Raw genomic sequence first — 16,639 nt, 5'->3', positions numbered from 1 at the left:
ATGTAAGTGGCCAAATTCCCGTTCCAGGCTAAGTGTTGTCTCTTGTACTCTCGTCTTGTCTAGGTATGCTGAAGAACCACTCTGGCGGTTCCCACTCTCAGCAGACAGTGCTGACCTTTCCTGCCAACCAGCTCAAACAGATGGGGGTGGGCACGGTCACAGACCATAGTGATGCCCGTCAACAAAGGTAAGAGTCCGTCCCTCCCTCATATTGGTCAATCATTCCATAATCTATCAATCGATCCATCAGACAATCCAGTGTTTTTCCTGAAATAATGTATTTTTCAGACAGTTATCACAAAGGCCCCCAAAGCATATGACTCTTATCCAGAGTGACTTACAGGAGCAATTAGGGTTAAGTGCCTTGCTCAAGGGCATATCGAAAGATTTTTCACCTAGTCTGCTATGGGATTCGAACCAGCGACCTTTCGGTTACTGGCCCAATGGTCTTAACCGCTAGCTTACCTGTCCATTATATAAACAGACTCACAGCAGCCCCTGAGGACTGGAGAGCAGAATCTATATATATAACCCCTAGACTAGTCTGTGTGCTGTGGGATTCTACCTATTACCAAGATCCAGATAAAGAACATGAGGTGAGCTGGGAGACAGAGAGATGAGCTTCAATGGGCTGGGGATTTAGTTAGTGCAGTTGGAGAGAGAGAGGAGCAGGGCTATTGCAATATTAAAATTCCTCTTTCTCTCTCACACACACACACACACGTTTTTGAATAATACAAGTTCTAAATATGCTTTGAGTAGTTCATGACCCTAGGATGGCAACACATAAATTATAAGTGATTTCAATGGGGCTTTCTCCATTCTAATAGTTTTATACTGTTCAATCCAACGTCAAATATAGAATAGTTATGCACGCTCAAGTTGTCCGTTTTTTTGTCTTATCTTCAAAGTTTTAGACATGTTGTGTAAATCAAATGATACAAACCCCCAAAAAATCAATTTTAATTCCAGGTTGTAAGGCAACAAAATAGGAAAAATGCCAAGGGGGGTGAATACTTTCGCAAGCCACTGTAAATCAATAAAACAATATATGTGTCACGATCGTCTATGAAGTAGGACCAAAGCGCAGCGTTGGTAGCGAACATATTGACTTTAATGCAATACACGAGAATACAAAACAAAACACGATCATGAAGTCCTCAGTGACAACGACTGAACATAGAACAAAAACCCACAACCCCAAGGTGAACAATGACAGTTTAAATATGGCTCCCAATCAGAGATAACGAGCCGACAGCTGACACTCGTTACCACTGATTGGGAGTCACTGGACCAAACAATGAAACAACCAATAAGAGAGAGAGGAGCAGGGCTATTGCAATATTAAAATTCCTCTTTCTCTCTCACACACACACACACACGTTTTTGAATAATACAAGTTCTAAATATGCTTTGAGTAGTTCATGACCCTAGGATGGCACTCTGCCAACCTACTGCACTCCTCTAACCCGTACTCCTTATAATATTATTATATTATACAATAACAACCCAACTAATCCCCAAACACAACAAAAATGAACACACCCTGGCTCAATAATACAAAGTCCCGGAGCCAGAGCGTGACAGTACCCCCCCCTAAAGGCGCGGACTGCGACCGCGCCTCAAAGAACCCAAATAGGGGAGGGCTGGGTGGGTGTTGCTCCTCGGAGGCGGCTCCGGCTCTGGCTCCGGGCTTGACCACCATCCTACATCCATCCCCCCGTAATGGCCCCGGTCCGATCCCACCCAGCTGGCTGGATCCGGACTGATGACGCGCACCCCTAGCTTGGCGCGTGAGGCAGGGACGGACCGGACCTGGCTGACGATACGCATCCTCGGCTTGGTGCGTGGAGCCGGAACGGACCTCCTCAGGCTGACGACTCGCCTCCCTGGCTTGGTGCGCGTAGCAGGAATAGGCTGAACCAGGTTGACGACTCGCCCCCTTGGTTTGGTGCGAGTAGCCGGAACGAGCTGACCCAGGTTGACGACTCGCACCCTTAGCCTGGTGCGAGTGGCAGGAACAGTCCGGGTTGGGCCGGCGACGCACACCGTAGTTTTGATGCGTGGAGCAGGAACCGGCCGGGCTGGGCTGGCGACGCACCCCTTTGGCTTGGTGCGTAGAGCAGGGACAGGCCGGGCTGGGCTGGCGACGCGCACCATTGGCTTGGTGCGGGGAGCAGGGACAGGTCGAGCTGGCCTAGCGACGCACACCGTTGGCTTGGTGTGGGGAGCAGGCACGGGCCGGACAGGGCCGACGAAACGCACCACAGACTTGGTGCAGGGAGCAGGAACAGACCGAGTCGGGCTGGCGGCGCGCACCACAGGCTCCATGCGAGGAACAGGAACAGACAGGACCGCACTGAGGACACACACCCCTGGCCCTACACGGGGATCAGGAACGGGCCGGACCGGACTGGTAACACACCCCAGTACCCTTCGCCGTGCCTCCACACCTTCCTTCCCCTTCGTGACCAGTGGCCCCCTTAACCTGGCGGCCTTTTCTGCCAACCTACTGCACTCCTCTAACCCGTACTCCTGCTGCCCCGACGTCGTGAGCCCCCCCCTAAAAATTTTCTGGGGGTCTCTCCTCTCCGTGGACCAGGCCTCTATAGTCCTCTCCCAACCTTCGCTCTTCTGTCTCCACCACTCGTCATCCAACTCCTGGAAACGCTGCTTGGTCTCGTTGTGGTGGGTTTTTCTGTCACGATCGTCTATGAAGTAGGACCAAAGCGCAGCGTTGGTAGCGAACATATTGACTTTAATGCAATACACGAGAATACAAAACAAAACACGATCATGAAGTCCTCAGTGACAACGACTGAACATAGAACAAAAACCCACAACCCCAAGGTGAAAACAGACAGTATAAATATGGCTCCCAATCAGAGATAACGAGCCGACAGCTGACACTCGTTACCACTGATTGGGAGTCACTGGACCAAACAATGAAACAACCAATAACAACCCAACTAATCCCCAAACACAACAAAAATGAACACACCCTGGCTCAATAATACAAAGTCCCGGAGCCAGAGCGTGACAATATGCTATGAAAAGGACTGGCCATTGGCTAACAACAAAGCACCAAACATTAGCATATCAGCTCTGCATATCAGCTCGAGCATAGCTATAATAAACTGGGCTATTGCATGTTGTTTTTGGCACGACATTCAGATCTATAGGTTTTTCCAGTGTGCTTGTCTGTTGTGTGTGGTGTAATGTGGCTGTGATGTGTTAGGATTGACCCATTGGTTGTTGACCTCTGACCCTCTCTCTCCTGGCTGCTCAGCACAGAACACATAGAGACCTTCATGCAGCTGCTCACGGCCGTGGTGAAGACATTCCCCCTCATCGTACCAGAGAAGAGTAAGCTCCCTTCTTCATTTATCCTCGTTCTCACTACTGATTCTCTTTACAGGCATTATTCTTAGGGCTTATTCTCACTGAATACAGTTATCGGGAGGTAATTCCTATTTACATAATATGTACATACACTTTGCAATTCACATTAGCAACGGGATTGTCACGAGCCGAGAGAGGGTTCGGTTGACGTTCTTGCGTCGCTGCTCAAAAGTACCGTAAATATCACAGTAGCCAACAGCCAGGAGGCTAAGCATTGCAAGCTATTCTACTAGCTAGTTAGATACTAGCTAACTTTAAGCAAGCAACTCTTCATGCCTCACTCTTAATTATATTACACTCTTAATTAATGCAAGAAAACCCTATTACCTTCTTAACTATTGCAAGAAAACCATATTACATTATTAACTATTGCAAGAAAACCATATTAGACTCTTGAATAACGCAACAATTCACAAGCATGTGCAGACAATTAAGGGTTAATTTTCTCGTCTGTACACTCCTTACAGTCTAGTTTCAAGAGAAGAGCACAGAGTTACTGCTAGCTAAAGCTAACAACTGGTCTTCATCAAGTAATGAACGATTACCCAGCTGATACCAATATACAAGTACATTAGGCCTACCTTACAACAGTACAACAAACCAGGCTTCATTTTGATCAATATCATGCAAATCATTAGACTACATGTGGTAAAAGCTAATTGCGACTGAAAACGTGGGTATAATTCACCAGGGATTGGACATGAGCTGTTTTATATGGAGGCCCATATAAAAAATTAAATACATATAGATGATACAAATACAGTGGGGAGAACAAGTATTTGATACACTGCCAATTTTGCAGGTTTTCCTACTTACAAAGCATGTAGAGGTCTGTAATTTTTTATCATAGGTACACTTCAACTGTGAGAGACGGAATCTAAAACAAAAATCCAGAAAATCACATTGTATTATTTTTAAGTAATACATTTGCATTTTATTACATGACATAAGAATTTGATCACCTACCAACCAGTAAGAATTCCGGCTCTCACAGACCTGTTAGTTTTTCTTTAAGAAGCCCTCCTGTTTTCCACTCATTACCTGTATTAACTGCACCTGTTTGAACTCGTTACCTGTATAAAAGACACCTGTCCACACACTCAATCAAACAGACTCCAACCTCTCCACAATGGCCAAGACCAGAGAGCTGTGTAAGGACATCAGGGATAAAAGTGTAGACCTGCACAAGGCTGGGATGGGCTACAGGACAATAGGCAAGCAGCTTGGTGAGAAGGCAACAACTGTTGGCGCAATTATTAGAAAATGGAAGAAGTTCAAGATGACGGTCAATCACCCTCGGTCTGGGGCTCCATGCCAGATCTCACCTCATGGGGCATCAATGATCATGAGGAAGGTGAGGGATCAGCCCAGAACTACACGGCAGGACCTGGTCAATGACCTGAAGAGAGCTGGGACCACAGTCTCAAAGAAAACCATTAGTAACACACTACGCCGTCATGGATTAAAGTCCTGCAGCACACGCAAGGTCCCCCTGCTCAAGCCAGCGCATGTCCAGGCCCGTCTGAAGTTTGCCAATGACCATCTGGATGATCCAGAGGAGGAATGGGAGAAGGTCATGTGGTCTGATGAGACAAAAATAGAGCTTTTTGGTCTAAACTCCACTCGCCGTGTTTGGAGGAAGAAGAAGGATGAGTACAACCCCAAGAACACCATCCCAACCGTGAAGCATAGAGGTGGAAACATCATTCTTTGGGGATGCTTTTCTGCAAAGGGGACAGGACGACTGCACCGTATTGAGGAGAGGATGGATGGGGCCATGTATCGCGAGATCTTGGCCAACAACCTCCTTCCCTCAGTAAGAGCATTGAAGATGGGTCGTGGCTGGGTCTTCTAGCATGACAACGACCCGAAACACACAGCCAGGGCAACTAAGGAGTGGCTCCGTAAGAAGCATCTCAAGGTCCTGGAGTGGCCTAGCCAGCCTCCAGACCTGAACCCAATAGAACATCTTTGGAGGGAGCTGAAAGTCCGTATTGCCCAGCGACAGCCCTGAAACCTGAAGGATCTGGAGAAGGTCTGTATGGAGGAGTGGGCCAAAATCCCTGCTGCAGTGTGTGCAAACCTGGTCAAGACCTACAGGAAACGTATGATCTCTGTAATTGCAAACAAAGGTTTCTGTACCAAATATTAAGTTTTACTTTTCTGATATATCAAATACAAATTAATTACTTAAAAATCATACAATGTGATTTTCTGGATTTTTGTTTTAGATTCCGTCTCTCACAGTTGAAGTGTACCTATGATAAAAATGACACAAAATCGGCAGTGTATCAAATACTTGTTCTCCCCACTGTAGGTTATGTTTCTTAATTTGTAGCATTTTGTGGCAATTTCCATCTATCCACATTGCAGAGATCATCACAGCAGGGTCGTCGGCAAACATGGGCAAGCTGGCATTTGCCCCAGCACTTTTCGATTTGGTTTATAAAAAGATATTGGCACAAAAGCGTTGGAAAGAGGGACAAAGTACTGTTGTTTAGATTCGTTTCATGATTTGTTTGACAATATGTTTTATTTAATTTTTATCCCCAGGATTTTTTTTTTACCCATATGAACTGATTAGAAAAATCTGGTCCCATCATAGCCCATATAAAATAGTTTTTTAAATTTTTTTACACCTAATTGATTACTATGTCATACCCAGAGTTGTATTTGGTTAGGCTAGCCTACCAGATCAGGAAAACTCTGGGCCCCACGAAAACTTTTCCCCCCCACCACTCTGGGACCTGTGATGCCACCTCTGAAATCTCCACTCAATGTTACAAATGAAAAAACATATTCTATTTGTGTGACCTACTATCTCAAAATGTTCACTTACATATCTACACATTTTTTAGATAGTGTCGACCCAAAAAATAAAAATGTGGTGGGAATGGGCTTCCATAGTTTTACATGGCTCAGCGCAGCTGGCAGCTTGGCAGCTACTGCAACAGTTTCAGAACAGTTACTGCAATTTGAGGTAAAAACTCAATAAAGTATACACAACTGTGTTGTCTCTCGAAAATTGATACCTCTCCAGAACTTCTCCAGAACCTCTCCAGAATGTCCTTTCACTATCGTCAATGTGAAAACAGTCTATTTGATTTGTTTTTACATTTAGATTTTAGTCATTTAGCAGACGCTCTTATCCAGAGTGACTTACAGTTAGTGCATTTATATTAAGGTAACTACGTGAGACAACCACATATAAACAAAGATTGAATGTAGATGGATAATCTACTATGTAGTAGATTAGGACTGGCCACCCCTCAGAGCCTGGTTCCTCTCTAGGTTTCTTCCTGGGTTCCTGCCTTTCTAGGGAGTTGTTCTTAGCCACCGTGCTTCTGCATCTGCATTGCTTGCTGTTTGGGGTTTTAAGCTGAGTTTCTGTATAAGCACTTTGTGACATTTGCTGATGTAAAAAGGGCTTTATAAATACATTTGATTGATTGATATGTTGTGTGTTTTATGGTTAATGTTGTGTTGTTTAGCCAAGGACTCCCATCCGTTCTGTGCAGTGTCTACTGAACAGTACTAGTCCTGGAACATTGGGAAACGCAGGGTAGCTGAGGTAAGAGGCTTTGTTTGTGTTGTTGTCTGTGTGTTTGTTGGTCTGGCTGTGTGTTTGTGTTGTTGTCTGTGTGTTTGTTGGTCTGGCTGTGTGTTTGTGTTGTTGTCTGTGTGTTTGTTGGTCTGGCTGTGTGTTTGTGTTGTTGTCTGTGTGTTTGTTGGTCTGGCTGTGTGTTTGTGTTGTTGTCTGTGTGTTTGTTGGTCTGGCTGTGTGTTTGTGTTGTTGTCTGTGTGTTTGTTGGTCTGGCTGTGTACAACATGTGTAAACATAAAATCAAATCAAATCAAAAAGGTAAAATAAAACAACAACAAAAAAGTGTTGAGAAAAAAAAGAGCAGAAGTACAATAAAATAACAGTAGGGAGGCTATATATACAGGGGGGTACCGGTGCAGAGTCAATGTGCGGGGGCACCGGCTAGTTGAGGTAGTTGAGGTAATATGTACATGTGGGTAGAGTTAATGTGACTATGCATAAATAATTAACAGAGTAGCAGCAGCGTAAAAAGATGGGGTGGGAGGTGGGGGTGGGGGTGGGGGGGCAGTGCAAATAGTCCGGGTAGCCATGATTAGCTGTCTTATGGCTTGGGGGTAGAAGCTGTTGAGAAGTCTTTTGGACCTAGACTTGGCACTCTGGTACCGCTTGCCGTACGGTAGCAGAGAGAAGTCTATGACTAGGGTGGCTGGAGTCTTTGACAATTTTGAGGGCCTTCCTCTGACACCGCCTGGTATAGAGGTCCTGGATGGCAGGAAGCTTGGCCCCAGTGATGTACTGGGCCGTACGCACTACCCTCTGTAGTGCCTTGCGGTCGGAGGCCGAGCAGTTGCCATACCAGGCGGTGATGCAACCAGTCAGGATGCTATCGATGATGCAGCTGTATAATTTTTTGAGGATCTGAGGACCCATGCCAAATCTTTTCAGTCTCCTGAGGGGGAATAGACTTTGTCATGCCCTTTTCATGACTGTCTTGGTGTGTTTGGACCATGATAGTTCGTTGGTGATGTGGACACCAAGGAACTTGAAGCTCTCAACCTGTTCTACTACAGCCCCGTCGATGAGAATGGGGGCGTGCTCAGTCCTCTTTTTTTTCCTGTAGTCCACAATCATCTCCTTTGTCTTGGTCACGTTGAGAGAGAGGTTGTTATCCTGGCACCACACGGCCAGGTCTCTGACCTCCTCCCTATAGGCTGTCTCACCGTTGTCAGTGATCAGGCCTACCACTGTTGTGTCGTCGGCAAACTTAATGATGGTGTTGGAGTCGTGCCTGGCCATGCAGTCATGGGTGAACAGGGAGTACAGGAGGGGACTGAGCACGCACCCCTGAGGGGCCCCCGTGTTGAGGATCAGTGTGGCAGATGTGTTGTTACCTACCCTTACCACCTGGGGGCGGCCCGTCAGGAAGTCTAGGATCCAGTTGCAGAGGGAGGTGTTTAGTCCCAGGATCCTTAGCTTAGTGATGAGCTTTGAGGGCACTATGGTGTTGAATGCTGAGCTGTAGTCAATGAAAAGCATTCTCACGTAGGTGTTCCTCTTGTCCAGGTGGGAAAGGGCAGTGTGGAGTGCAATAGAGATTGCATCATCTGTGGATCTGTTGGGGCGGTATGCAAATTGGAGTGGGTCTAGGGTTTCTGGGATAATGGTGTTGATGTGAGCCATGACCAGCCTTTCAAAGCACTTCATGGCTACAGACGTCAGTGCTACGGGTCGGTAGTCATTTAGGCAGGTTATCTTAGTGTCCTTGGGCACGGGGACTATGGTGGTCTGCTTGAAACATGTTGGTATTACAGACTCAGTCAGGGACATGTTGAAAATGTCAGTGAAGACACTTGCCAGTTGGTCAGCACATGCACGGAGTACACGTCCTGGTAATCCGTCCGGCCCTGCGGCCTTGTGAATGTTGACCTGCTTAAAAGTCTTACTCACATTGGCTACGGAGAGCGTGATCACATAGTCATCCGGAACAGCTGGTGCTCTCATGCATGCTTCAGTGTTGCTTGCCTCGAAGCGAGCATAGAAGTGGTTTAGCTCGTCTGGAAGTATTGTGTCACTGGGCAGCTCGCGGCTGTGCTTCCCTTTGTAGTCTGTAATAGTTTTCAAGCCCTGCCACATCCGACGAGCGTCAGAGCCGGTGTAGTACGATTCAATCTTAGTCCTGTATTGACTCTTTGCCTGTTTGATGGTTCATCTGAGGCCATAGCGGGATTTCTTATAAGCGTCCGGGTTAGAGTCCCGCTCCTTGAAACCGGCAGCTCTACCCTTTAGCTCAGTGCGGATGTTGCCTGTAATCCATGGCAGTGTTCGTTAGTATTGTTTTTGTGTGTGTACACGAGACTGTGACTCTGCATATTTCCTGGTTACCTCATGTCTCTCCTCTGTCAGATCTGATGAGTGTCTCTCTCTTTGCCCCTTCATCATCCTCTTTTATTTCTACAGAAAGCACTCACGGAGACACACACACACTTTTAACCCCAGCTGCTGCCTAAAAGCCCTGTAGACCCATACTATCTGTGGATGCAGTCTGGACTGGTTTTCTACTCTACACTCTCTGACAGTCAGTCTCTCAGACAGCACTGCTATATGCTGCCTGCCCCAGTGCCCAGAAGTCAGACTTATTCTACCCAGTGAAATACAGACTGTGGGAGGGAAGGTCATGTGATGCTATGAACTGGCTGGGTTATGAGGGTGTGGGGATGATCCACTCATTTCTGACTACTGACTTTGGAATGGGAACTCATATGAACTCATATGAACTCAACACTGTAGAGGAGCTTCAGGGGAAATGATGCCTAAGACACCTTGGAGAGAGTTGGCTCTGGGCTGGCTAGCTAAAAAACAATTAGTATATTAGTTCCCTTCCCTCTGTTTACTCCAAATCAACAGACTCCATGTGATTAATATGCAAAACATAATTTGAGTGACAGCTGTTTGAAGAGGAGTGAAATAAGTAGATTGCTGGGAATTGTGGGTAATCAGAGCTGGCAAGTTTACTATGCACAACACTTTGTGTGTCTCCCTTATAACGTGTCCATTGTGTTGATTTTGTTGGGTTTTGGGTGTTGTGTGTTGTGTAAAGTATGTTGAATGCAGGAAATGGTCCAGGAAGTGTTGGAGCGCTGCCCCTGTCTGCAGGCCCTCACCCCTCCTAAGACCAGAGAGGTGGTTCAGTGGTGATGACAGAGGAGCTACACTCCTCCGGACCCCCTACGCAGCAGCAGGCCTGGTGAAGGGACCATAGAGGGCATCCGTACACAGGTAGACAATGAGCCAGGTATGAGTGTATGAGTTGGGTGGTATCCAGATTTTCATATTGTCATACCATCCTTCTCTCATCCCGGGATTTACAGTATTACTGGCATAGCACACAAGGGGGCGCTAAAACGCAAGAAAAGCCCATTGGGCCTCTACTACCAGAATGCTAAATAAATTAGTACAAACTATCAGCGAAATCACATAGACGCTGTTAGCTAAATGCTAACGAGAGAAGACGAACATAAATTGCAAATTGTGCTTGACTTGGACTGAAATAGGTTCCGGTACTCATTTTGGGTGCCGGTACTGTATATATTTAGGTGCAGGAGCTCCACAATACTTTTGAGCTAATATTCTATAAGAGGAACAGGAGCTCAAGCAGTAGAACATTTTAGGTGCAGGTACTCAGCTCAGGTGAGCTCCTGCCCAAGTCAAGCACTGTTGCAAAGACGGACAACTCCAGCTCATAAAGTTATATAAATATAGCTAGTAGCTACCGATTGTCATTTTTGTTGCAGGCAAAAGTGAACAAGAGATATTGAGCAATGAACAAAGTTGTGATGCATGCTTTTCTGAAGGAAGAGCAGCATGTGCACACGGAGCAGATGGGAGGACTACGGTAAGCTTCATAATGTAAAATAAAGTGACAGGTGAAATGAAGAACGCGATCTGCTTTATCTCCTAATGTATTGCACAAGTTCACTGCAGGTATTCACTTAAAAAGCAGCTACAAACATTGACATTTATTGAAAACTTCAAATAAATAGTTTTGACGGTATTGAAAAACCATCTCGTGGCTTTTTCCAAATACCCCGGTATATGGTATGTACGGTATACCGCCCAAGCCTATATGGGTGTATATGGGGGGAAGGGGGAAGAGGGGTGTTGTGTGCGTTTGTGCATGCATGTGACAAAGATAGAGGAAGTAACGTTGAATGGTGTATGTGGGTGTCGGTCTGCACGCAACATTTGTGTTTCCCACTGAAGACATTTCGCTGCAGTTGTAAACGTGGCATTCTGTTTGTCCTTTTCAAGCCCAGCTAGTCCAGTGTACTGTGTTAGTGCTAGTATGTACTGGTGCTTTGTTTAGCCTGTATTCACAGGCTGTCCTGATGAATTCGGTCTATTGTTCCTGTTCCTGTGTGGAGGAAGAAGGAGGCCGCTAGCCTGATGAGTTACACCAGCCTGAGCCCAAACAACCAAGCTCTGTTCTGATCTGCTCTGTTCTGTTCTGATCACTAACCCAAACAACCAAGCTCTGTTCTGATCTGCTCTGTTCTGATCACTAACCCAAACAACCAAACTCTGATCTGTTCTGATCACTAACACTAACCCAAACAGTCAAGCTCTGTTCTGATCTGTTCTGCTCTGTTCTGATCATTAACCCAAACAACCAAGCTCTGATCTGTTCTGATCACTATGGCCCAAATGCACACACTCTTTTGCCTTCTCTCTTCCATTCTCTCTCTCTCTCTCTCTCTCTCTCTCTCTCTCTCTCTCTCTCTCTCTCTCTCTCTCTCTCTCGCCGGCTGGGATGTCCTTGTCCCATCGCACTCTAGCGACTCCTTGTGGCGGGCCGGGCACATGCACGCTGACTTCAGGTCGCCAGCTGTACTGTGTTTCCTTCAACACAATTGGTGCGGCTGGCTTCCGGGTTAAGCGAGCAGTGTGTCAAGAAGCAGTGTGGCCTGGCGGGTTGTGTTTCGGAGGACACATGGCTCTCGACCTTCGCCTCTCCCGAGTCCGTAGGGAGTTGCAGTGATGGGACAAGACTCTAACTACCAATATCACGAAATTGGGGAGAGAAAAAGGGGTACAAAGTTTTTTAAAATGTTATATACTGTATAAATATAGATGTTTTATTGTCACACATTCGATAGGTGCTGTGAAATGTGTTGTTTTACAGGGTCAGCCATAGTAGTACGGTGCCCCTGGAGCAAATTGGGGTTAAGTGCCTTGCTCAAGGACACATCAACAGATTTTTCACCTTGTCGGTTCGGGTATTCGAACCAGCGACCTTTTGGTTATTGGCCCAACGCTCTAACTACTAGGCTAACTGCCACCACACAGACGCCCACACATCTCTCTTCACCCTGCTGCTACCTTAGGCTGTAGAAACACAGGAAAGTGTGTGTGTGTAACGTGCCTCCATCTCTCTCTGCAGAGTGACCCTCTACCCTGGCTAGCTGTGAGGAGTTGGTCCAGCGGTTGGCGCAGCTGCAGGCCCTGCTAAAGACTGAGCCAGAGGACGACAACGATGAAGTCTTGGATATTGTCAGCGTGACCCCGCCCTCCCAGAGGTTAAATGTCAACGAGGAGAAACAGGAAGCGGACCCCGAGCCCAAGTACTTCCTGGCCCCCTGCCCCTAGACCCAGTTCGTCAGGCGACACAGCCCGACAGGTGATTAGCTATCTGGTCAGCACCGACAGATAAGTTGGTCCAAGTTGACCCTGACAGATGCACAACTCTGATCACCCACGGCCACAGTGTGTGCTGGCTTTCCTTCCTACGATATACGTATACCCATTTAGACCTTGGAGGAAACCAAGTCTTTGCAGACTAGAGGCTGGCTATGAAAGTGGAAGAGCACCTAAAAAGCCAGGTTGCACAGTGCTGTATTTAGATGTAAGAGGATTGTGTGAGGATGACAATCCTGTAAGAGGATTGTGTGAAAGTACACATTCCTAGCATCATCATAATCATCACCATCATCAGTACAGCTGAGTATCTTATACTCCCAGCATCATCACCAGCAGCATCATCATCATCAGTATAGCTGAGTATCTTATACTCCCAGCATCATCATCAATACAGCTGAGTATCTTATACTCCCAGCATCATCATCATCAGTACAGCTGAGTATCTTATACTCCCAGCATCAGCAGCATCATCATCATCAGTATAGCTGAGTATCTTATACTCCCAGCATCATCATCAATACAGCTGAGTATCATATACTCCCAGCATCATCATCATCAGTATAGCTGAGAATCTTATACTCCCAGCATCATCATCAATACAGCTGAGTATCTTATACTCCCAGCATCATCATCATCAGTACAGCTGAGTATCTTATACTCCCAGCATCATCATCAATACAGCTGAGTATCTTGTGGTGAAAAGACCCATCATCTCATCCTAACCTAAGTATCACTCTTTATCCATCCCTCCCTCCGTCCCTCCCTCCCTCTCCTCCTCCCTCCCTCCCTCCCTCTCTCAGATGGGTGTGTCCTTCCAGCAGGTGGAGGTGGAGATGACTGTGTTTTCTCCGGTCATCGAGGTCATGATTCTCAAGGTCAGTCACTCCGGATGCCTCAAACACACAGCACAATGAGAATGACAGTTGAGAGATGAATGAATCAAGAAAGTTGTCCTGTGTCCCCCTGTGCACCAGTCTATTCTCCTGTACTGATAACACGTTGTCTGTGACGCAGTATATATTTGATAATGTAGTGTTGAACCACTAACGTTGGTGATGTGTTGTATTCGTCCCTATCTAATAAGCTATTAGATTAATAGTATGGTATGAATATCTTCCTGTTGTGTCCCCTGGGCTGCCAGGGAGATCACAGCCATTAACGTTCACCAGGCTGCCAGCAACATCCCCACATGTGACTTCCTCACCAACACACACATGGGCTACCTGACCAAGGAGGACTGATAACACACAATCTTATACACAGCCTAACATAGGACGATGGCACACTGGCTACTCCCATCAGTGTCACTAGCTGAGAGACGGGCAGTAACGAGCGTATGGCCATGTCTCTCTGGGGTAAAAGTGAACGGTTGGCCGGGCAGAAGAACACTATGACCGCAACAGACAGAGGCCACAACAGCAACAGTTGGACCGCAGCAGGAAGGCTTCGACCCCACCAGGAGGACCATCTGTCTGCAACGGAACCGTTTCACTCTTTTATTCTCTCACTGTTGCCTGTTCTCTCTCTCCTCTCACTCTATTTATCTTCCACTGTCTCCAGCTCTGTCTCATCCATTTCCTAGAGAAAGAGAAATCAGTTTAGTCTTGACAGAGAGGATATATAATCACATGCTTTAGCTATTAAGGGCTCCTGGACATCCAGAACCAACCGGTTTCTACCAGTTTAACTGACATTTCGAACTACTAGTCAGCTACTTTTCGTATCTCAGTATCATAAAGTAGAATCAAGTAGAACAGACAACACTAATATCTGGGTGGAATTCAGGATTGCACAACTTTCTGAACGTTAAGAGATGACATGATTCCTTAAGCGCTTATCATTGTACGTATACTCTTCCGCATAACAGTGCTGTAGAATATTGGACCTTTGGCTTTCATACTTTTAGAATTTTCAGCGCAGCTCAATCAATTTCTCCAACCGTCACCACATTCAAATGAATAGAGGACGCGTACGCAGGTCCGCGTTGGTAGGAATTTTAGGGAGGTGTGCGGTCGGGCTGTGGGTCCCCCACGGACACTAGTCACAGAGCCGGATAGATGTGTCACAATGCGCCGCCAGACTCTGTGTCTGTGGACTCTGAATTACTCTGTATGATGACAGAGCAGTTTGTCTGTTCTACTCAATATATTTCTATGTGTACATTCCATAACATTATTCCCTACTGAACACCACCCTGAGGATCACTCATAATGTACCTGGCATAGCCGTTTCTTGAATAATCTGTTTCAGTTTGTATAACTGGTTTAACTGACAGTCTGACTAATGAACTGTATCTGTTGACTTAATCACATCTGGGCTCAGTCTGGTCCCTCTAAACCACCACACAACGTGAGATCAACATTGTATTGAACATTGTAGGTCTCATACATTGTCTGGTGTCCTCTTTCTCACCTTATAAGGGGATTGTGTGTGTTAAAGTATTGTCTGTCTGACAGTCACAGGGGAGATTACGTGTTTTACAGACCTACTGTACATGAGACCAGACTACTCCTCCCAATACCAGTCGTAATCCCATTGTACTCTTTTGGGAACAGTTCCATTATCATTCAGTCAATTCAAGAGATTCATTTAATTAGTTGGTTCAACATTTTTCCATTAGGAATTTTCAATTCCAATTATTCATGCGTCCTGAATTGACTGAGTTGAAATGGAACAGAGACCAATACTGACTGTTGTGATGATGTCACTGTAGACTACTCGAGTGTTCCATGTCAGCCTGGGACCAGGCTAGTTCCATCTGGGACCAGGCTAGTTCCATCTGGGACCAGGCTAGTTCCATCTGGGACCAGGCTAGTTCCATCTGGGACCAGGCTAGTTCCATCTGGGACCAGGCTAGTTCCATCTGAGACCAGGCTAGTTCCATCTGGGACCAGGCTAGTTCCATCTGGGACCAGGCTAGTTCCATCTGGGACCAGGCTAGTTCCATCTGGGACCAGGCTAGTTCCATCTGGGACCAGGCTACTTCCATCTGGGACCAGGCTAGTTCCATCTGGGACCAGGCTAGTTCCATCTGGGACCAGGCTAGTTCCATCTGGGACCAGGCTAGTTCCATCTGGGACCAGGCTAGTTCCATCTGGGACCAGGCTAGTTCCATATGTCCAAGAAGGAGCGTTGTTAAATAACTTGAGAAGTCTTGGACAGTAGGGGTGGAGGGAGGACACACACTCATCTGTGTGAGTCCATGATAAAGTATATTGTATTTTTTATTTTTTACATGGTCCATTCCCCTCTTGAGTAGGGTTGACCGTTGGTTGTCGTTGAAGTGCATTTCTCATGTTATCTTGGGTGTAATGTACAGTATGTACCTCTGAGAGTGAGAGAAAGTTAAGGTGAAAGAATGAAAATCTCTTTGAATGTGATCCATATTGGATGTTGTGTACATGGTTTTTGGTGGAGATTTAGCTTGTGTTGGAGTTTCATCGGTTTCTTTATGAATCCGGTTAGTGTAAGTGTGTGGTGTTCTCACTGTAAACTGAGTGGCCACCTTGCCTGTTTGATCAAACCTCCGTCACCGACCCACAGGACTGGGTGATCTCACTCTCTGAGGCCGACGTGAGTAAGGTCTTTAATCAGGTCAACACCTGCAAGGCCGTGGGGCCCGACGGTATTCCAGGGTGCGTTCTCGGAGCTTGCGCAGAACAACTGGTAGGCATATTCACAGTACAAAAACAAAAACAGTACTTTGCAACCTCTCCTTGTCCCTGTCTGTAATCCCCACGCTTTAAAATGACCACCACCATTCCTGTTCCCAAGAACTCTAAGGCTTCATGCCACAATGACTACCACCCTGTAGCACTCACTTCTGTCATCTTTGAGAGGCTGGTTATGGCACACTTCAACTCCATCATCCCAGACACCCTAGACCCCCTCCAATTTGCATACCGCCCCAACAGATCCATAGACAACGCAATCTCAATTGCTCTCCAGGAATACCTATGTGAGAATGCTGTTCATTGATTACAGCTCAGTGTTCAACAC

At 46.4% G+C, this 16,639-nt stretch overlaps 1 pseudogene across 1 annotated transcript in view; it reads left to right on the top strand.

Moving 5' to 3' along the window:
• The window catches only part of LOC311122328 (YEATS domain-containing protein 2-like), a 75,457-nt pseudogene extending 61,576 nt beyond the window's left edge, over nucleotides 1-13,881 (top strand). Inside the window, exons 18-25 of the transcript in view lie at nucleotides 64-187; nucleotides 3,295-3,366; nucleotides 6,894-6,997; nucleotides 10,058-10,238; nucleotides 12,384-12,620; nucleotides 13,441-13,515; nucleotides 13,615-13,625; nucleotides 13,782-13,881. The product of the transcript in view is annotated as a YEATS domain-containing protein 2-like (transcript). The remainder of the gene's footprint in view (nucleotides 1-63; nucleotides 188-3,294; nucleotides 3,367-6,893; nucleotides 6,998-10,057; nucleotides 10,239-12,383; nucleotides 12,621-13,440; nucleotides 13,516-13,614; nucleotides 13,626-13,781) is intronic.
• The last annotated feature ends 2,758 nt before the right edge of the window (nucleotides 13,882-16,639 follow it).

This window comes from Coregonus lavaretus (assembly GCF_964263955.1).
Source record: "Coregonus lavaretus genome assembly, contig: HAP1_SCAFFOLD_463, whole genome shotgun sequence".
Classification (NCBI taxonomy): Eukaryota; Metazoa; Chordata; class Actinopteri; order Salmoniformes; family Salmonidae; genus Coregonus; species Coregonus lavaretus.
This window is presented reverse-complemented; position numbering and strand designations above follow the sequence as displayed.